Here is a 23,409-nt window from a genome sequence, read left to right as displayed (position 1 = left end):
AAAGGAAGGTTCTTTAGTCATTTGCTGTAGCGCACAAAACCTTTCTACCATGGTGGCAAGCTCTTCAGAACCCACCTTTGCAAATCTCGGTTCAGCCCCCGGATGCAGTGATCTATCGCCAGAACTTCAATAATCCGAGAAGGCGAATTCTCCTCAGGTTGCAGCCATTTCTTTAAAATTTTAGAAAGCTCAGCCACTTGAGCTTTGACTGTTTTTTCTTTATTATAGCGCCATTGGTGGTAGCGCTGGGCTCGGCCTGGCCCGGAAACTCCAATGCGAGCCAATATCTCAGACTTTAGGCACAAATGATCAGAGGCCCGTTCCTCATCTAGATCCATATAAGCTCACTGAGCTTCACCAGTCAGATATGCGCCAGTCTTTCAGCCCAATCTTTAGGAGGCCATTTTGCCCTTTTTGCAAGTCTCTCAAAAGACACCAGATATGCTTCTACGTCATCAGCTGGTGACATTTTCTGCAGAACCGGACCAGGTGGTTCATTTCTGTCATGCCTCATCTGGATTAGCTCTTCCCTTAAGAGCCTGGTGTTTTCCACCTGTGCCTCGGCAACTCGTAGCATCTGAGCTTGCTGCTCTTGCTGCGCAGCGGCCACATTCACGAGGGCTCTCATTACTTCCTCCATGTTGACGTCTGCGCGGGTTGGGTAGCGGAAACTTTCTTTCCGGAGCATCCCACTCCTGATACTACTTGTGGCAAGGGCCCGCAACTGCTAAGGCACACGCGAACAACTTCTTTTTATGCAGCTTTATTGACAGGATGGTTTAACATGTATTTGACACCACATAAATTTCACAGCAGATATGGAGACCCTAAATGCTAGCTAGACATAGACAATCTCTCTAAAGACCAGGCAGCTTCCCCAGCGTTGGTCTCAGTGCACAAATGACACAAACAAGCTTTTATGCATGATACTCCTCCCCCAGCCCTAGCTTGATGGGCAGGTGTAACGATCTGCTTACAGCTTACTGCCTTGCCTGGCAGCTCCTGCCTTCTGGACTTTTGGACTTCATTATTTGTTCATTTTGTGTGTTGCAGCAGTACCTTCATTCACCAGAGGTGCTGCTATTGTGTCCTACTTGTTTGTATCAGGGGTTAACCTGCCCTGTAATTATTCCTTGCACGTGGGTGTGTCCCTTCTTAAACCTGTCACTCCCAGCATACATTGCTGGTTATTGTTGTCATCCTGATGTTATACTCTGAGGTCACTTCCTCCTGTGGTGCTCCTGGATCTATGCTGGGTGAGATCTATTTCAAGATACATTCTGCTGACCTGTTTCACATGTGAACCTGGGACTTACCCTGTATATGCTGCCTGGAATCTTTCCTCACCTTCCATTTACCTGCAACTGCTGAATATCTGGTATTTCTGCAAACTTATGATTTCATCACCTGTTTATACTCTCCAGCAATAAACATCGTTTGTTTTTTCACCTTATCCATGCCTCCTTAGATGTATTTCTACAGTGATCCGTGACAGCAAGTGACACACCCACCTTCTCTTTAAAAGGAAACGCCCATCACTGGCTCTGTTTGCACTAACAGACACACCCTGTCTGTTTGCTGAGAGGAAATCATGTAAGTTAACTAAGGATGAGCGGACTCGGATTCCTGGAATCTGAGCCCCCCGAACAGTGCGGATCCAAGTCAGATCCGAGCACTGTCCGGGTATTCCCGCCGATTCTGAAACTTAAAACGAGGCTCTGAGTCATAATCCCGCTGTCGGATCTCGCGATACTCGGAACCTTTAAATTCCCCACTTGCCACCGCCATCTTCACTCAGGCATTGATCAGGGAAGAGGGAAGGTGTGTTAGGTGGTCCTCTGTCCTGCTATTTCTCGTGCTGTGCTGTGCTCTGTACTGCTGAGTCCAGTGGTGCTTTTGCCAGTGCTCTGTCCTGCTGAGTCCAGTGGTGCTTTTGTCCTGTGCTCTGTCCTGCTGAGTCCAGTGGTGCTTTGGCCAGTGCTCTGTCCTGCTGAGTCCAGTGGTGCATCAGTCCAGTGCTCTGTCCTTGCTGAGTCCAGCGGTGCTTTTGTCCTGTGCTTTGTTCTGCTAAGTGCATATTTATTTTAAAAGTATTAAAAATTCTTCCATAAAAAGAAAAAAAAAAAGAAAAATTCTACAAAAATCCTTTAAAAAAAAAAAAAAAAGTCATTGCTGAGTCCAGTGGTGCATCAGTCCAGTGCTCTGTCCTTGCTGAGTCCAGTGGTGCATCAGTCCAGTGCTCTGTCCTTGCTGAGTCCAGTGTTGCATCAGTCCAGAAACTGAGGGAAATAATCTCTTAGTGGCTTAACCCACTTAGGGCTAGATTTACTAAGCTGCGGGTTTGAAAAAGTGGGGATGTTGCCTATAGCAACCAATCAGATTCTAGCTGTCATTTTGTAGAAGGTACTAAATAAATGATAGATAGAATCTGATTGGTTGCTATAGGCAACATCCCCACTTTTTCAAACCCGCAGCTTAGTAAATCTAGCCCTTAGACTCTCCTGGGGATTTGTGGTGTCAGACAACGCCAGTTACATTGTGCGGGCATTACATATGTGCAATTTCCTTTGTGGCTCCATTATCCCAATTAAAAGGATTTTTACCTGTTGGTGTAATGATGTTATAAACACTACACTTGAAAGCTTTAGCCTTTAAATGAAAAAGTCACTCTTCATTGCACGAAGATTTGCAACGGGGACAGTTTTTTTGTTCACAAAGTCAACAAATAACACTTCGACGCTGTCTGTCTTTGACATACTTGATGGGATCTCAATGATGAATGCTCTGTACCATGGTCATCAAAAACAAGAGGTAGTGACGCGCTCGAACTACACCCTCTATATGCTGCAGAGGATGTAGGAGCAGCCATATGTGCAGTGGAATTCAGACCAGTTGAGGGTGATATATTGTGGCCCCGGTACCAAATTGGGTACCGGGGCCACTCCACTACGCAGTCCACATAGATGCGTATCAGATATTAAACTACATTCACTGTTGCTGCTGTACCCAAAAATAGGTACTGCAATTCCAAACTACGTTCACTGTTGCTGCTGTACCAAAAAATAGGTACTGCAATTCCAAACTACGTTCACTGTTGCTGCTGTACCAAAAAATAGGTACTGCTATTTCAAAATACGTTCACTGTTGCTGCTGTACCAAAAAATCAAATATTGTACCTAAAATCAATATTGTGAGGTGTGAGGTGTTCCGAATAGACTGGAAATTAGTGGAAATGATTGTTATTGAATGTTATTGAGGTTAATAATAGCGTAGGAGTGAAAAATAAACAAAAAACTTGATTTTAACCCTTTTTATGCTTTTTTAAAAATAAATCAGAACCCAAAACCCTAAATCAGAACCAAAACCTTTCGTCAGGTGTTTTGGCAAAACAAATCAGAACCCAAAACCTCAAGCTAATCAGAACCCAAAACCCAAAACACAAAACACTAAAAGTGGCCGGTGCACACCCCTAAAGTTAACAAACCTTAAACTACACATACATTTTTACCTGGTTTAATCTCAACCTAGGTGCATAACTGTGCCAATGTTTTATTCTGTTTGTATACTTTCTCTGCCTCTTGTCAGATAAATGCCTCCCTTTGTTACAATATATATATATATATATATATATTAGAGATGAGCGGGCTCGGATTCCGCTAATCCGAGCCCACCCGAACAGTGCGGATCCGAACGGGATCCGAGCACTGTTCGGATATTTCCGGCGGGCAAAAAATTTAAAACGAGGCTCTGTCGTCCAAGTCTCGCGTCGAATCTCGCGACGGTTGGGAGCGAGGGCCCAGAACAATTCCATCTTGTACCTCTTTTTTTGGCATTATGTGCTCAAGCTACCTCGGTGCAACCTTTTGGCCTAAAAACAATATTGTGAGGTGTTCAGAATAGACTGGAAATTAGTGGAAATGATTGTTATTGAATGTTATTGAGGTTAATAATAGCGTAGGAGTGAAGAAAAAAAACACAAAACTGTTTTTTAGCACTTTTTATGCTTTTTTCAAAATAAATCCGAATCCAAAACCTTTCGTCAGGTGTTTTGCGAAACAAATCCGAACCCAAAACCTCAAGCAAATCCGAATCCAAAACACAAAACACGAGACACCAAAAGTGGCCGGTGCACATCCCTAATATATATATATATATATATATATATATATATATATATATATATATGTGTGTGTATATGTATATATGTATATATATATGTACAAGTTAACCCGTGCATGATACTCATGCATTCTAGTCAAATCAAGCTACTTAAGGTGTTGAAAAGGTTCTTGTCATGCATTTGGGCCATAGCCCAGGCTTCAACCAACAACCACTCCCCACTGTCACCCCCGGCAACCACCAACCACTCCCAACTGTCACTTCTCCTTCAAGAAATATATATATATTTTTTTTAAATCTTTATAAACACTTTTAACAATTAAGAAATTAAATTAACAAATTAAAAACATCTTAGTATACCAAATTTCAGCCCTTTCTGAATTTTTTTTCCCACACACACTAAGAATTTAGTAGGTCAGTGTATAAGTCCGCCCAGCAGGTGGCGCTGCAGCTTGGTTTTATTTTTTCCACACACACACAGACAGACTAACACACGCCACTAGACATTTATATTATAGATATATATGTGTATGCATTTAGTACATGTGTTATGTATGTCCCACATGCTTGTAAGAGATGTGTTATATATGATTTGATTTAGCAATTGTATACATCTATTATATGAGTTATATATGCCTTTCACATATGTGTATGATAATTACTATAATTATAAATGATCTAATGATTTTATTTAGGAGGTTAATATTAATAGACATTTGTGTGACATAGTTTTGCTTATATATGCTTTTTAAATTTATTTTTCTTTTTCATTTATTTTCTATCTAACCAGATAATTAGATGAAATGGTGTATGTGGTATTCAACAACCAAATACAATGCAGTTTATTTGTGTAGAAATATACATTGGATTATATTATTATTTTTATATACTATAGTTATATTGTTACAGATGTGGTTTCACAATGCGATTGTTTTGGGTACTGATTAGAATGTATATTATTGCTGTTATTTTTAATCACTATGCCTTTAAGATTGTTTTTTTTATGCGGATATTATGACCTTTCACGCAAGGCAGACAATCAATGAGAGTGTATTTAATGCAGACGATTCATATCATGCTATTGCTCTTGACAAAGTTCAGTTTATTAGAACGAAATGCGTTGAGTTGGTACATCCGTTTTATATGCATCAATTAGTTGACTACTTGTAGCTTTTTACTATTCACTCTTCTTTGTAACAGTTGCATCGAATAATTGTGTCAATAAAGTTTATTGTTTTGCAATCGGCTTCCCTGCCTGATCGTATTGTGGAGCAGCTGATACAACGGACGTACTGTTCACTTGTGCACCTACTCTGTCCCTCTCGGTCTTTCTAATCTAACGTCGACAGCTGAGTCCGTCCGATCAGCCTGGGATAGGAGTGACTCGTCTTACTTATATGTAAGTAACAGTATTTTTTCCGTTTGGGGTACTTATACTGGAATTTGATTGTGTTTTTCTCCAACATTTGGGGACATGATGCTGCAGGGGGGGACATGATGCTGCAGGGGGGGAGGACATGATGCTGCAGCAGGGGGGAGGACATGATGCTGCAGCAGGGGGGAGGACATGGTCAAGCAGGGGTGGACATGGTCAAGCAGGGAGGGGCAGTGTGCTGCAGGGGAGTACATGGTCAAGTAGGTGGGGGCATTGTCAAGCAGGGTGGGACATGGTCAAGCAGGGGGTGTGGTGTGCTGCAGGGGGACATTGTCAAGTGGGGGCGGTGTGCTGTGGGGGGGACATGGTCAAGCAGGGGGGCAGTGACACTTGGATACTTCCCCTCTAGAAATCCTGTATTTGCCCCTGGACAGCAGTGGAGTCTGGACAGCGTTCTCTATGAAACATCACTGCAGCCAGAGGTAAGGCTGATCTTCTTTTTTTTTTTTCTTTTTAACAAAAGTGAAGTGTGTGAGGGTCTGGGAAGTGACTATTTGGTGTCTTGGAGGGGGGGGGGGGTGTGGGTGGGGGGGGGTAATATGAAATGTTGCCTAGGGCACTGAGAAATATTGCACCAACCCTGGGATACACTAAATGGGTTGTCCCTGCTAGATAGATGTTTTGGAACAGTGATAGAGGGTAAAAAAGTTCATTTGTGGGCAGGACACACAACTGAGTGTGGTTGTAGTAATACCTTATCTTTCATTACCTCATTGTCAGTGACTGCTGCATATTCTGACAGTAAAACACCGTTCTCAGATCTGTTTTAACTTCCATCAACATACAGAGTGGGATCTGGGTTATCCAACGGGCTTTCAACAGTGCTGTTGTGAGTGCGTGTCTTTGTTTTAAATTTATGGTTGATTACTAGAAGAATGAGCTTTGACTTTTGCTTTTCCATTTTTTATATGTACAGACAGGAAGATGTAATTCTTTACCTTTTAAACCTGCATGAGTATCATTTTATGACATTTTTGAATATCAATCTGAAGTGATATTTGCAATATATAGTGGCTTGGAACTACAGTATACCGTCATTGGTATACAGAAGTAATCTTTATCTAATATTGCACCATATCCACTCAGTGTCTCACCCCAAAAAAAACACTTACACACACCTGCAATAGAACTAAGTGACCTAGCTGGAATCCCGGCACTGTATCACAAGTAATATTACTAGCAAAAATCACATCAGGGGGTAAATGTATCAAAGTCCAGTTTTTTCATCTCGCGGGAGATCGGCGTCTTCGCAGCTAAAATTTAAAGGGGCGATGACTTGTAACGTCAAGTTTGCCTTTACAAGCCATCGCCCCTTTAAATTTTAGCTGCAAAGACGCCGATCTCCCGCGAGATGAAAAAAACGGCCTTTGATACATTTACCCCCAGATTGATATTCCGAAATGTAGTAAAATTATACTCATACAAGTTTAGAGGGTAAACAATTATATATAACTGTCTATACATATAAGCAAAATGGTCAAGCAAAAAACAAAGGTTATTCTTCTGGTAATCCAGCATAAAATAAAAACAAAGACACTCACTGCCTCACTGAAATTTGCCTGATATCTTATAGCCTACAACTGTGGAACTCCGCTACCCAGCATGATTTAAAAAAAAAATACTGATCAGCTTCAATGTGTTGTTACCACTCCAGAGATGTTTTAATTACTCTTAAATTATTGAAGCATATATGAATCATTTTTTTTTTTATCAATTATACATGCATTGTCAGATAAACAAAGCATAGATTTTTTCAAGATTTCTTTTAAAGTGTACGATATTTGTTAAGGAGAGATATTGGAGCATCAATTCTCCGTTATAGCTGCAGCCCCCCCTTGTAACACAGGATTTTCACACAGAAAAGAGAGGGGTATATAGCTTTTTATCATATATACATTATATGAACAAAAGTATTTGGCCAAACCTGTTAATTTTTTAATTGAGGTGTTTCTCTCAGACCCATTGCCAGTGGTGTATAAAATCAATCACCTAGCCATACAGTCTCCATTTGCAAACATTTGTGATACAAAATGGGTCGTTCTGAAGAGCTCAGTGATTTCAAGCATGGTACTGTGATAGGATGCCACCTTTGCAATAAGATGGTTCGTGAAATTTCATCCCTTCTGGATATTCCATGGTCAACTGTAAGTGATGTTATTAGAAAGTTGAAGCGTTTATGAACAACAGCAACTCAGCCACGAAGAGGAAGACCATGTAAAGTCACAGAGCGAGGTCAATGACTGTTCAGGAGCATGATGTATAAAAGTCGCCAACACTCTGCTGATTCCAGAGCTGAAGAGTTCCGAGCTTCCACTGGCATTAATGTAAGCACAAAAACTGTGCAGCGGAGCATAATGAAATGGGTTTTCATGGCTGAGCAGCAGCATGCAATCCTCACATCACCAAGACCAATGCCAATCAGCGGATGGAGTGGTGTAAAGCACACCAACACTGGACTGTGGAGCAGTGGAGCAGTGGAAACATGTTTTGTGGAGATGGGCAAGTCTGGGTTCGGCTGATGCCAAGAGAATGTTACTTGGCTGACTGCATTATGCCAACTGTAAAGTTTGGTGGAGGAGGGATAATGGTATCCCTCCTCCACCAAATCTCCAGTGAAGTGCTTCTGCATACCAAGTCATTTTGGACAATGCTATGCTTCCAAATTTGTAACAACAGTTTGGGGAAGGAACTTTTCTATTCCAACATGACTGTGCCCCTGTGCACAAAGCAAGGGCTACAAAGACATGGTTTGATGAGTACAGTGTGAAAGACCTTGACTGGCCTGCACAGAGCCCTGACCTCAACCCCATCAAACACCTTTGGGATGAACTTGAATGGAGATAGCGAGCCAGGCCTACTCGTCCAACATCTTTGCCTGACCTCATAAATACTCTACAGAATGAATGGGCACAAATTTCCACAGAAACACTTCAACATCTTGTAGAAAGCCTTCCGAGAAGAGTGGAAGCTGTTATCGCTGCAAAAGCGGGACCAACTCCATATTAAAATATATGTATTTGAATACAATGTCATTACAGTCCCTGGTGGTATAATGGTCAAGCGTCCGAATATTTTTGTCCATATAGTGTACATACATCTGGGGGACATAATTTAATTGCTTACTCTCTACAACATACATATTACATGACTTTTATTCTTCAAACAATCTTTTTAAAACATTTTTTTCTCTTATTGCCTGAAATTTCAACATCAAAGGTACCTGTTATAAAGGTTAATTTGTCAGAAATCTGCTTGTGCCAGTGCCTAAGGTACTTAACAACAATTAAATCATGTTTCCTGTACTTGTAACTGGTCTCCGCCCCCCGTCCCCGGGATATCCAGAAGTAAATATATTCCTTTCCCCATTTAAATGACAGATTCACAACATAACACAATGCTAGTTACAAGATTTAACTCTGTCTGAGTCCTGTACAGTGCTGCAATACAGGCAGGACACAAGTTACCCTTAACTTAGCAATACTTGTCCGTTGATAGGGTCATTGCATAAAAGCAGGAAACACAAATAAACCTAAGAAGTTTGTACAATGACAAAAATCAATAACCAATAAGCGCAATAATGAGAATGACAAAGAAACATTCACCTTGTTCTAAATTCAATACACAAATAAAAGAGAAAGAGGAAAAAAAACATCAGATTGTATGACTCACTAAACAGCATAGAAAATCCATCAGAGCTCACCTCCAAGAGTCCTGGACAACCCAGAGAGACAGTTTTCAATGAGAGCACACAAGCAGAAAACAAACTCTTACCTCGCGGTGGCCACCAATATTGTCATCGGTAGTAAATCTTTCCCTGCCAGGTGCCGAATCCCCACAAGATGTAGCTTGATGATCGCATTCTCCACCAAATGTTATAGCTGTTAAAACAAAGTAGTCAAAGGACCTGATGTTTTTAAAATAGAGTCAAGTTTATTAAGGTACGTGATCCAGGAAAATCTGACTAAGCAGATCGGAATGGTAGCAATAATACATTTGTCAATATGCTTTAAGCAATAATCTTGGCACCCTTGGTACCCTTACACAGAGGGGCGTTAGCTTGGTATTTACTCTGATTGGATAACTATTAATTAGCTGCACCTCTACTCAAAGAATGTGCCTCCTTAACCACAATGTGTCGGACGTTTGGAAACACTGATTCTCTTATCATTATTTTTCAAATTAAGTACAAATACAAAACAGTATGGTCTTGCAAAGCGTATATTTCATAAAGCATGAAAGTTATAAACATTTTCATTTCTTGCAAAACTTACTTTCATTAAAGATGTAGCATATAAATACAAACATGGCTGCTGTACTCCATTTTGTAATCCAGACTCATTTTATAAGCCAGACTGAATATTTAGAAATGTCAAACATGTCCACATACCGGCCCTTCTAAATTCTGTCCAGCATATACAGATGCATGGCACTAAAAATTACCTTATTATGTCATTACACATAATACTTGATATGCTATGAGGGACACCACCTCGACTCCTGCCCACTGGAATACCCTTGCCTACAAAATGCTTGCGCAGAACCTTAAACAGTTTATTTGGACATATCTACAACCCCAAGGACTCCCCATTAGAGTTTGCTTATCATCATCAAAAGTAATATCATCCTCACCCAGCGCACCAGGGCCGTCATCAGATCTAGGATCGCCAACCAGAACTAGGTCCACTGCCGCCTGTTTAGCTTGTTCGCCTCTCTTCTGCAGATGTAAAGCTTTGAGAACCTTGCTGAAACAGAACATTTAGCTCCAATAGCACTATTGGCAGAATGACAAGGGGCCAAGTCCAGTACCAGCGACTGAGGGCAAGAAGAGGACATTGCAAACCCAGATGGGAACCAAGGATAAGAATAAGACAGAAAACAACCAGACCACACTGCAGTAGAAAAAACATCAGAGGTCGTACGCAAGAAAAACTGCGGAAAAGGCACCCGAGGATGGTGGAGCAGGTCAATAGAAGTAACCACTGGAAAGCGTGTGAAAAAGGCCCTGCCAGAACATGAAAGTAGCACCAGGTCAATCCCAAGTACCAGCCACAAAACCTTGAGATGCTGGCATCCCAGTGGAGAGACAGAAGATGACTCCCCTTAGCCCATGGGACACCCCATGGGACAGAGGCAGGGCACTGTCAACTGATCACGCTGGGCTGGGTGTCCACCCAATGATGTCAACAGTGCAGGAGGATGCAATACTGGTCCAGGAGCAACCACAACGTGGGACCACATCACTCCCCAGGGCTGATGAAGGGGAAACACCATACCTCAAGAACCCCCCCACCCCCACCAAGCCACTGGGTTGAGGGGGTTATGGAGTCAGCAGCCATGCCAGGCCACCCTGGGACACTGACCAGTACAAGGCCTGCAGCACAACCAGAAACTACAAGGTAACCAGGGCTGCACGAGTCCTTGCCCCCAGCAGACACTTAGCAGCATGGATTTTGGAGATAGGAGGAGAGTACAGCATTTATTAAGGAGGGAGATGGGGAGCGCCGCTGGGGCCAGATATAATGAGAAAGGGTGGAGGGAAGAATAGCAGAGCAGGGAAAGGATGGGTAAAAAGCAGAGGAGGACAGGCAGAAAGGGGGAAATATAAATATATAAATTTTACAGGGGAGCAAAGTAAGGAGAATAAGAAATGAATAGTGAAAATGTCAATGAAAAGAAAAGAAAAAGAAAAGAAAACCTCACAGTAAACCACATCACAGAAAGGAAGACAGAAAAAGAAAGCTCAATAGAGGTGAGTGCTACTTTTTCCAACCTGCTGAAAGGCACAAACAGAGGGATCATTAGCCCAGCTGGAGATTTATAATAAGGCATGCTAAGCAACTCCCACTGTGACACACCATGGAAGTAGCCCAATTAGCCTGACAAACCCCCTTTAACTAGAGATGCTCACTGACCCCCGTGAAGTGGTTTTGGGTTTGGATCTGGATTAGCTTTGTGTTTTGGTTTTGGCAAAACCACCCTCGTGTTCTTTGGTTTTGGATCTGTATTTTTTCCGAAAAATTGCTAAAATATGCTTAAATCACATAATTTTGCCCTTTTTTTGTTCCTACATTATTATTAACCTCACTAACACTAATTTCAAGTCATTTGCAGTCAATTTTGACTACATCACAGGTCACATTATCATTTTCATTCACTTTCCGACAAATACTGCAGCGACCTGGCTGGATGCTAAGCGACAGAGCAATGACTCAAACACACGGCAGTTACTAGCACACCTAGGACACATTCGCACACAGCAGTGGCAGAAAAGAAGAGTGGTGCAAGATGGAATTGTCCTTGGGGCCTCCCACCCCTCCTTATGTTGGATCTTAAAAAGGACATGCACACTTTAACAAACCAAGCACTTCAGCCACAAAAGTGTCACTCCTTGTGGCTGAAGTGCTTGGCTTGTTTGGGCCCCCACAAAACAAGGTAACAATGCCCTTAAGCCACCTAAGATAACAGTGGTGTTAAATGAACTCTACTGTGGCAAGATGTTGTCGTCATCATCCTCAGCCTCATCCTCACCCTCATTAGTGTGTACATCATCCTCACACATTATTAATTCATCACTGCTGGAATCCACCATTACAGAAGTCTCAGTATTTTGAAGTAGGCAGTGCAAAGTGAGTTGGTACATGGGTCTCCAATTTCCTTTTTTTTTTTTCCTCCCAGTATGTAAAGGGACTGTCTGGTGTGTCTATTTCTATGCTGTCATGAAAATAATCCTCCACCATCCTTTGGATGCTGATAGTAGGATCAGGTGGAGTTATGGCAGAGGTGTCACGTTTTTTGGTCAATTCTTTTAGACCAGACCAGATGTCAAAATTTGGTGCAGAGTCATCTGCATCATCCCTGGCTCTCTTGGGAAAGCTAAGTATTTTCCTAGCAGCAGTTGAGTGAGAAACTGAAGAAGGAGATGCCGTACTGTCACGTAACACTTGAGCTGTCATCTTGCTCACCAGAAGCTCCTTGCATCTCTTCAGATCTGGGTCAGTTGGAAAAAAAGAGAAGACATAGGTCTTAAACCGAGGATCAAGCACAGTTGCCAAAATGTAGTGATCCGATTTTAAGATTTTGATAACTCTTGGATCCTGGCGAAGGGAATAAAGTACTTGATCTACAAGTCCGACATACTTAGCGGAATTGCTTTGTTTAATCTCCTCCTTCAGTTTTTCAAGTTGCATTTTTAGAAGTCTAATTAAAGGAATAACTTGACTCAAACTCGCAGTGTCTGAACTCACTTCACAGGTGACTACTTCGAATGGTTTCAGCACCATGCACAACACAGAAAGTATTCTCCACTGCGCTTGACTAAAATTCATCCCCCCTACTTTCCCAATGTCATGGCTTGTGGAGTAAGCGTGGATGGCTTTTCGCTGTTCCTCTATACGCAGAAGCATATACAGGGTGGATTTCCACCTTGTCACCACCTCTTGCTTCAGTTGGTGGCAAGGCAAATTAAATTGCTCTTGCAGCTGCTGCAATCTTCTACACGCTGTTGCCGAATGCCGGAAATGTCCAGATATTTTACGGGCCACAGACAGCATCTCCTGCACATCCCTGTCATTTTTTAAAAAGCTCTGCACAACCAAGTTTATATTGTGAGCAAAACAGGGAATGTGATGGAATTCACCCAGCTGTAATGCTCTGCCAATATTGGTGGCGCTATCAGAAATGACATATCTTGAGGAGAGTCCAAGTGGGATAAGCCATGTTGCAATGACATCCCTTAGTTTAAGTAACAGATTGTCAGCTGTATGCCTCTTAGTGAAGCCAGTGATACACAGAGTAGCCTGCCTCTGACAAATGTGACGTACTTTGGTACATGCTGCTGCTGTTCCTGCTGGTGAAGGTGAATCACCAACCCAGTGGGCTGTCACAGTCATATAATCTTTAATTTGCCCAGTTCCGCTTGTCCACATATCTGTGGCTAAGTGTACAGTGGGTAGAATGGCATTTTGCAGCCCAATAATAAATTTTTTTTACAAACCCATCTGGTAGAGGTGAGGAATAGCTTTTCTACTGAAATGGCGTTGTGATGGAATTTGGTAACATAGACACAAGACCTCAAGTAGCTGTCTAAAACCAGCTGCATTAATACTGGATATTGGACACAGATCTAACACTAGCATAGTCGCCATGGCGTCTGTGATCCGCTTTGCTACTGGGTGACAGCTTTCATACTTGCTTCCTCTTGCAAAGGATTGTTTAACAGTCAATTGTTGTAAGCTACTAGTAGTCTTCTTCTTGGTCTGGGTTGAAGATCCACCCCCAGCAGCAGAAGCAGTGGGACTAACGCTCAAGAATTCTTCTGAGGAATCCAGGATAGTGGAGGAGTCATCTAGCCTTAGCAACTTGGATGCAGGACTAACTCCGATCGCTATTGAGGATATTGACAAGGACGGTGTTGTGGGTGTAGTTTGCAGGCGTCGGGATGTAGGTAAGAGAAGGGTCCTAGCTGATGATGGACTGCTTGTTGTTATTTTTTTAGCATAATTTTCTGATTTTCCCAACACCTGGCCATGTACTCATATCAAATGGCGTAACACGGATGAGGTTCCTAGATGGTTAAGGTCCCTCCCTCGACTGACTGTTGCTTTACATACACTGCAAATGGCTAGACAACTGTTGGCAGGATTTGGGTCAAAATAATTCCACATATAAGAAGTGGCTTTTTTGGTCTTATGTCCAGGCATGATAATGGCCTTCTTCTTATCATGTGCCAGAACTTCTGGCACGTGCTTCCACTGGTGCAGGACTTACACAAACAACATCATCCTCATCAACATCCTCATTAGCACCCTCGTCTGCTACAAAAATATCCCCCTCATCCCAGAGCTGGATTAAGGAAATTTCCAACCAGCGTCAGCATTAAAACAATAGTATTCCCATTTAATATATAAACATATTTCCATCCCTCCAAACAGCCCTATCAATAAATTAAATGGCGTTTATGTTTAAAAAATATAACTATTTCCCACAACCATGGCATTAATTCACATATTCACATTTAATAAAAAGACCTAATTTTCCCCAAAACAGCCTCACATTCATTTATGAGCTTCCAAACCACCCTAGCATTAAATTTTAAGGTCCAATCACCCCATCTTAAATTGATAGACCCCACTATTAAATTAAATTGCCCCACCATCACCCCATAATAAAATAGCACCCATTAAATAATTAGCATCCACCTGCAATCCACCATTACATTAAGAACCCCCCTTCCCTCACACATTATATTAACATACTACCTCCCCTCACACACACATTATATTAACATACTACCCCCCTCACACACACATTATATTAACATACTACCCCCCTCACACACACATTATATTAACATACTACCCCCCTCACACACACATTATATTAACATACTACCCCCCTCACACACACATTATATTAACATACTACACCCCTCACACACACATTATATTAACATACTACCACCTCACACACACATTATATTAACATACTACCCCCCTCACACACACATTATATTAACATACTACACCCCTCACACACACACACACACACATTATATTAACATACTACCCCCCTCACACATGCATTATATTAACATACTACCCCCTCACACACACATTATATTAACATACTACCCCCCTCACACACACACACACACACACACACACACACACACACACACACACACACACACACACACACACACACACACATTATATTAACATACCACACACACATTATATTAACATACCACACACACATTATATTAACATACTACCCCACTCACAAACACATTATATTAACATACTAACCCCCTCACACACACATTATATTAACATACTACCCCCCTCACACACACATTATATTAACATACTACCACCTCACACACACATTATATTAACATACTACCCCCCTCACACACACATTATATTAACATACTACCCCCCTCACACACACATTATATTAACATACTACACCCCTCACACACACACATTATATTAACATACTACCCCCCTCACACATGCATTATATTAACATACTACCCCCCTCACACACACATTATATTAACATACTACCCCCCTCACACACACATTATATTAACATACTACCCCCTCACAAACACATTATATTAACATACTACCCCCTCTCACAAACACATTATATTAACATACTACCCTCCTCACACACACACACACATTATATTAACATACCACACACACATTATATTAACATACTACCCCACTCACAAACACATTATATTAAGAACCCCCCTTCCCTCACACATTATATTAACATACTACCCCCTCTACCTCACACATTATATTAGCATACTACCCCCACTAGCTTTATTCTATCCGCGCGCTGTATGGCTTCGTTTCTCTTCACACATGGGACGGCACCTGTCATGTGGTCAACGTCCCATGTGACACAAGTAGGAGGCCACACATAGGGGAAGGAGGGAGGATGGATCGGAAGGATCCGCGGCCACTGATAGAAGGTGGCTGGTCTCCAATAGAGACTTGGGCCAGTGCAGGGACTGGCCCAAAATAGTCTTTTTCCTGTCCGGCTAAGCGGGCATATGCCACCCAGCTCCCCGTCCCAGCCCGTCCCTGAAACTAGCACTGATACTGTAATTTTTTTTTTAATGTGCATCAGTTTTGACCGTCTATATATATATATATATATATATATATATATATATATATATATATATAATACAGAGATATGAAATAGATGTGGATATGTGTGATAGATTGATAACTCTGAAATAAATGTGATAGATACATAGGTACAACATTATATAAAAATACTGTATTATGGAGAAGACCTACACAAATGCAGCTACTAGAGTACTCTATAGACAGATATATGCAACATTAGGTAAAATATTACTATAGATTACACAAATTCATTATAAATACACATACTACTTTATGCTAGCCTCTAATGAGAGTACTCATGATCAGGTGTACAAGTGGCTGCTCCTATATATACACAACAGGGATGTATGTGATGGGACAGGGAGATAAAGAGAAGTTACAGGTTCAGGGATATAAGGGTCTGCTTAGATATATATATATATATATATATATATATATATATCTATCAGGGAAATAAGTATTTGGATAGATAAATAGATAGAAAACTAGATAGACAGACAGATATTAATTGCTTGTACATACCTTATGTTAACACTATTTTGATATTTAAAGTTCAAACTCTTTCTAGTTGCACAATTAGTTTAATTCCAGTGATACTGCACATACAACCAGGTAATAGCAAATAAGCAGGAAAGAGAAAAGATTTAACCACTTAGCCAACAGTGAGGCTACTAAAACATGCCTGCTTCCTTAACTGAACAAGGGCTGCCAGAACCACCCCAGGACTTTCTGAGACCCTCATACAATGAGACGATAGGGAACAGACACATGACTGCTTACTTGTAATATGCACATGTTGCTGTTATAGCAAGACTGATACCCGGATCATACTAGTGCACACAAGGGGTGTGACTTCATGCAAAGGAAGACAGCACAGGCCCCTCCCACCTGTTCTTTATACAGTGGAACTCTATAACGTTCTCTTTTTTTAACCTGCGCTGTGCCAAATAGGTCTGTAGATCAAGTCACTTTTGTAACTTAGTAAAGAATTAGGTTACACTGTTTTGTTATTGTAAGATTTGTTTATCATATGAAATCATAATGAATAATGTTAGCAATAACCACATGCGCCTGCATCAAGGGGGCTCCACTGTCACACAAGCAGAAGAATCGGATCACCAACTGACAGGTGATCCGATCAGCATGGGGGCGGCGGCGGGGGGCCCTCAGAGAGAGGGGGGCCCGGGGCACGTGCCCTTTGTGCCCCCCCTTAATCCGGCCCTGCCTCATCCTCTTCCAATTCCAAAGTGGCATCCTCAATTGGTGTATCACCGACTACACTTGGGCTGTTCAGGCACACATCAGCAGAAATGCTGAAAGGGGCCTTCTTTATGGGTACACTATCAGAATGGTCACAATTACATATAGCACTAGTGGATGGACTCAGGGATTGGTGTCAGTTCAGAATCTGAGCATACATTTTCCTCTAATGCCTTACTGTTTTCTACCAGCTCGGCTTTTACACGTAAAAGTACTTGTGCACCACTTTTGGCGTCCGACTTAATGGTCTTGCTTGGTCACGAGTAACCTTACAAGAAGATGCCTCAGTAACAATTTTAGATCTCGCACTCATAGAGAAAGGCGAAGGCCTCATTCTTTCTTTGCCACTACGTGTGTAGAATGGCATGTTGGCAATTTATTTTTTTCCGGCAGATACCTTTTAACGGGGTGAAGAAAAAAAGCTGTAATCCAGGAAAAGTTGTTTTTTTTATGTTTTTTTTCCCCTGACTTAAAAAGACTATGTACTTTTACATAGGTTTTACCTGATGACGTACAGGGATTTCTATCATCCGGACTGGCTGCAGCAGCTGCTTGCTGCTCCTGCTCTTCTGTGTACTGCTGTGAATCCATTTGGATAACACCGTACACTTTTGTGTGCAAATTTAGAAGAAAAGTCTGCAAGGACTAGTATTTGTATTTCAGAAATGACAATTAGCAATGGAGTTTTGGAGCTCTTGTCTTTGGGTGTATATAACACCGTACACTTTTTGGTGCAAAATTAGAAGAAAAGTCTGCAAGGACTAGTATTTGTATTTCTTCAATGAGAATTACCAATGGAGCTCTCCTTTCTGTGTGTTATCTATATAACACTGTAGAATTTGACTGCAGAATTAAATCAACCCTGTAAGCACTATTAATTGTATTTTTCTGCAATGAGATTTAACACTGGAGCTCTCCTATCTGTGTGTTACCTATATAACACAATAGAATTGGACTGCAGAATTACACCAACCCTGCCAGCAGCACTAGTATTTGTATTTTTCTGCAATGAGATTTAACACTGGAGCTATGGAGCTCTTATGAATGTCACTGATTACTTTCTTTAACACTGCTACCACCCTCCTCTTTCAATTCTCTGACTTTGCCTGCCCAACTGCTCTACACTCTATGCTACCCCTTCTGTATCCCTCTCTCAAATGGCACTAGATCGCCGTGGAGGGCAGTATTTATAGATTCCAAAACTCGCGAGATCCAAGATCCGACGACGTCACAATGACGTTTTGCCTCGTTTTCGATTCCGAAAAAGCGCGAAAGATCACCTAAGTTCGGGTGTGTTCGGGTCCCGAGGCACTGAGCCTGAGCATCTCTACCTTTAACCCCATAAGGTAGTGGTTCCCAAACTTTCTCAGCTTGAGGCACCCTTAGAGTCACCATAATTTTTCCAAGGCACCCCTAAGCCAAAATAATTACCGGGTAGTCCATTTTTTTAAGTGTTTGGGTCAAAATAATGTAATATGCATTTAGGCCCCTTCACCATCACATTGTGCCCCTTCATCATATCACTCTGTATCCCCTTCATCAAATCACCTTCTTTCCTCATTTTCTGCTGTCTTCTTTCCTGATGTCCTCTAGCAGAGAGCGCAGAGAGAGCAGAGAGCAGCAGGCTGCTCCTTATTGACACTGTTGGACGTGATGACATCACGCCCGGCAGTCAGTGAGAACAGTAAGGAAGAGGATGCGGCGCTAGATTGGTAAGTTTTTTGTTGTTTTCTTTTTATTCTTCTTTTGTAAGGGGCGGCCGCGGCACCACTGTGACAGCGCCGCGGCACCCTAGGGAGCCGCGGCGCACACTTTGGGAACCGCTGCCATAAGGGATAGGAGACTATTACAGATTTGAACTCAAACTTTAGGCTGATGACACTTTGCCTAGGCCTAGGGTAAGACACATTTGGGAAAGAAAAGCTTTCTGAGTACTACTCTTTTATGCTGCAAAAGAAACTAATTATTATTAGACTACATTATAAAATCAAGATACTTACATTCTTTTGCAGTGGTCTGGGTTGTCCCTGATTGCTCAATTAGGGGCTCCTCCATGACCTCTTCCTCCAGGGGCTCCTCCCCTATGATCAGGGATCCCTCCCAATATTCATCACTGTTCCTCTGGTAGTGGCAGGGGCAAATGCATGATTTCTAGAGGGGTGTTTCCAAATGTTTGATTTTGGAATAAAACAAAAACAAAAAAAAAGCAACCTTGCTGCAATAAACTGACAACAAACACTTTTCTGTAGTGAAATATGTCTGACTGTAAAAAAGAAGTTTGATTGAGTCACAGAGTGTAAGTCATAATTAATCTAATAACAACAAATGCAGAAGCAGCTGCTGAGAGGCATTTGCTCCACTGTTTCCAAATTTGACTCTGATCAGGACATTTTTGTGACACCTCGGTAATTCTAACTTATTTTAATATTTTAAGTTTAACTTTAATTTTTTTTTAAAAAAAAACATGGCCACTGCTAGGCTTCCGAAACTTTTGGTGGTGTATGGGAAGGGGAGATTTTCCTATATGTATAACATGAGAATGATATAAAGAAAAGTGGTACTGTGCAGGATCCATAGGAACAGAATAAGAATTGCATAAAGAGAAATGGTACTGTGCAGTGTCTATATGTACAGAATAAGTATTGCATAAAGTGAAATGGTACTGTGCAGTGTCTAAATATATATTAATATGACATAGAAGTGGTATTGTACAGTATATATAGGTATAGCATGGAAAAACATAAAGATAAGTGGTACTATGAGTGTATATATGTACAGCAAGGACATGACATAAAAAGAAGTGGTACTGTGCAGTGTATACATCTATAGCATAGAAATTACAAAGATAATTGGTACTGTACAGTGCCCATACGTACATCATGGACATGACATAAATATAACTGGTACTGTCCAGTGTCCACACATTCAGCATAGCAAAACAATTCAGAATTGTATACAAAATAGAAATTACGCACAAGTGCATTCAGATATGAAAACTAAAATTAGAACAGTAAAATGTACATACATATAATAAAATTTTACATAAAAAATAAGGAGGCATAGAATAAGCTGTACATTAATGTGAACACTGTATTAAATAAACCTGACCAAATTAATATTACTCTATAAAACTAATAGCAATCTCCACTCAAATCCAATTAAAATAAATCTATTAAACTTAGTATTATAGTTACTTACCCAGTGCTGCACATCAGACTACAGATGATAACACGTGATTTATGTTCTGTATTCTTTATGTCAGACTAACACTAGAGCACTAAATACAAAACTGTAAAAATGATACACTAGAGATAAAAGTGACAGTGGCCATTTTGTTGAGGCAAATGTTCATGAAAACACATGCAGATGCTCATGGAAACGTGTCCTAAGCTGCAGACAATGTGTTATAGTATTTTTAATATGCATACTAACTGGGAGGTTTCATGATTATAGAAAGGGGAGTTTGTGGGTAACTGGAAACCCCCCTAAGTGCACCCCTGAGTGGGAAATGGGATTGGTCAGGGAGTGGGCAAAGGACCTCCATTTCCTGGGCCTCCTCCTGGCTCTCCTCCTGGATATCTTCTATGTCCTCCAGGTTTGGGCGATGTAGGTAGCGGCGCAGGAACTCTGTTGGAAGAAATATGAAACAGCAGTTTTAGAATAAATGTTATGTCTGTCTCTCTCCAACATTCATACAAAACCCTGATATAATGTTGACCTTAGAGGTTTCGTGAATGTAATCACATCCTGATACTAAACCATCACTTTTACATAGCAGGCCTTGTACTTTGTCCAATGAAGTTTATTACAAACCACATTACTATCTACACTACTTTCTCTTCTACACTGGTACAGATCACACTGTAATATATTGTTTTTTGTATCACAATTGTAAACTTACGCCTTACAATTTCATCCCTCAGATTAGCTAGTAGCTGGGTTTGCCACCTTTGCAGGTTGCTCCATCCCCACTATAGCTGGACAATAGAGCGTTTGCGCCCCAGCCTTTGCCTTATCTCTAGTCTAGCAGTCCTGCATTCATCATTTTTCTGCTCCTTACTAATATAACGAGCAAAGGGACCAAGGCAGCGGTCCATCACCCTGGTAAGGTATGGCTCTCAGGCCATGTGTAGGTGTAGGCATGTCAGTCGTGAATCCCTTCTATACCATATCTATAATTGATGACCTTAATCTCTCAATCAATATCAATAATCAGCTGCACCCAAGAAGTTTCACACACAAGCAAACAAAGGTTCACCGCTGCATACGCTATATAACAGCAGGAGAGGCAGTCAGCCCTGCAATTTTGTGATCACAAACTTGTGATATAGCTTCTACTTACTGGAATCAGAATCAGCAATTTCTATGTGGCCTCCATTTTCTTTCATTCTTAGTACAAGGACATATGTGGGACAGTGTATATAAAATTAAATGCTTTTTAGTAATTACTGCCTTTTTTCTCTGTTTAGGATTGTTTTGTGATGGGTGGGTCACAGCAACCTGGGCCAAACCAAGGCTTAGGATCCTCTGCCTCTAAGCGGAGGCAGTCACATTTTAGTTCAAAGGAGGTGGAAGTGCTAGTAGAGCTGGTGGTGGAGAGGCTGTACACTGACAACAGCTCTCTGCTCCAGCTAAATACCGGATCTGGGAGGAGATCACTGTCCAGGTCAATGCCAAGATCGGTGACTGAGGTCAAAAAAAGGTCAGCATTTTTTGTTTGTTTTATATCAAATGTATCATATTGTGCTCTGCATACCTAGAGAATTTCTTCTAAAATTTTACAAAACATAAGAACATTTTCCAAGGTATGGCAGACAAACCCCTTTAATAATTTTAAAAACTAGTACATTATCAATCCTATTTTGTCACCTTTTTGTCTTAAAGGTCTTTAAAAGGATTACAATTTTTTTTTTAGTGCTGGGTAGCTTTCTTTTATTTGTGTGTCACATTTAGACCCTATACAGTTCTATCTATATGTTTATCTGCACAAGTCTTTTGCAACTATTTTGAACAGTATACATTGCAGAATTCTTCACCATACTTGCCAACATTTTAGATTTGGCTTACGGGAGCTGCCAGGGGGAGGTGGGTGTGCAGGGGGCGGGGCTCCAAAAATCGCATCATTTTGTAGCCGCCCCGTGACGTAATGATACAAAATGCGTAATTTTACAGCGGAGCGGGCCAAACGCAGCGATTCCCGGTGATCTGCCCACTTCACTAGGAAGTGGGCAGATCAGGGAGATTGCCACACTCTCCCGGGAGTCCGGGAGACTCAGGCAAAATGCGGGAGTCTCCTGGACATTCCGGGAGAGTTGGCAAGTATGTTCTTAACTTTGAACATTTCACACAGGTGGCAGGACTTTAAGCATCACGACAAGGACAAACTATGAGACCACTTTAGGAATGCTAGTGCCTGCATATATGATTAGTTGGTGCAGGGCATGGGCGAGAGCCACCCTAACCTCAGGCCTGAATCATTAAGGAGCTTATTCAAGAAATTGAGTAAGTTTTATTACTTAAGTTTTCAACACAAAAACATGTTGCAATACAAGGCGTATAAATTTGTTTTTTATTTTGCACATAAGTTAAATACTGGCAGTTTTTTCACGTAGCACACAAGTACTTGATAACTGATTTGTACACTGAATCTTAAGTTGATATTTGTGTACAACATGAAAAAACAACCAGTATTTAACTTATGTGCAAATAATAAACTAATTTACACCCCTTGCATTGCAACATGGTTTTGTCCAGACAACTTGAGAAAACTTACTGAAATTCTTGCCTAAGTTCGTAAATGAATCAGGCCCCACATCTCTATTCCCAGAGGTAAATTGCAGATCACAATATATGCATAAAGAATTCCAATGACTAATGTTTTGTTTAAAGAAATATAAGCACAACCAACAAATATAGAAATTTATTTTATTTTATTTTTTA

The 23,409-nt window shown here is 41.2% G+C and overlaps 1 protein-coding gene and 1 long non-coding RNA gene across 4 annotated transcripts in view; one reads left to right on the top strand and one right to left on the bottom strand.

Moving 5' to 3' along the window:
• Positions 1 to 20,715, bottom strand: part of LOC142158623 (uncharacterized) — a 62,565-nt gene extending 41,850 nt beyond the window's left edge. For all 3 annotated transcript variants that reach the window (XR_012692818.1, XR_012692819.1, XR_012692820.1), the window contains exons 1-3: positions 20,668 to 20,715; positions 19,470 to 19,620; positions 9,326 to 9,432 (exon numbers count right to left, since the gene is read on the bottom strand). This is a non-coding gene — a long non-coding RNA (uncharacterized LOC142158623). The remainder of the gene's footprint in view (positions 1 to 9,325; positions 9,433 to 19,469; positions 19,621 to 20,667) is intronic.
• ADCY2 (adenylate cyclase 2) overlaps positions 1 to 23,409 on the top strand; it is a 1,242,889-nt gene that overhangs the window by 52,237 nt on the left and 1,167,243 nt on the right. The window lies entirely within an intron of this gene.

The sequence above is a fragment of the Mixophyes fleayi genome, chromosome 5 (genome assembly GCF_038048845.1).
Source record: "Mixophyes fleayi isolate aMixFle1 chromosome 5, aMixFle1.hap1, whole genome shotgun sequence".
In the NCBI taxonomy this organism is placed as follows: domain Eukaryota; kingdom Metazoa; phylum Chordata; class Amphibia; order Anura; family Limnodynastidae; genus Mixophyes; species Mixophyes fleayi.
Note: the sequence above shows the minus strand (reverse complement) of the source record. Positions and strands in the feature narration are given on the sequence as shown.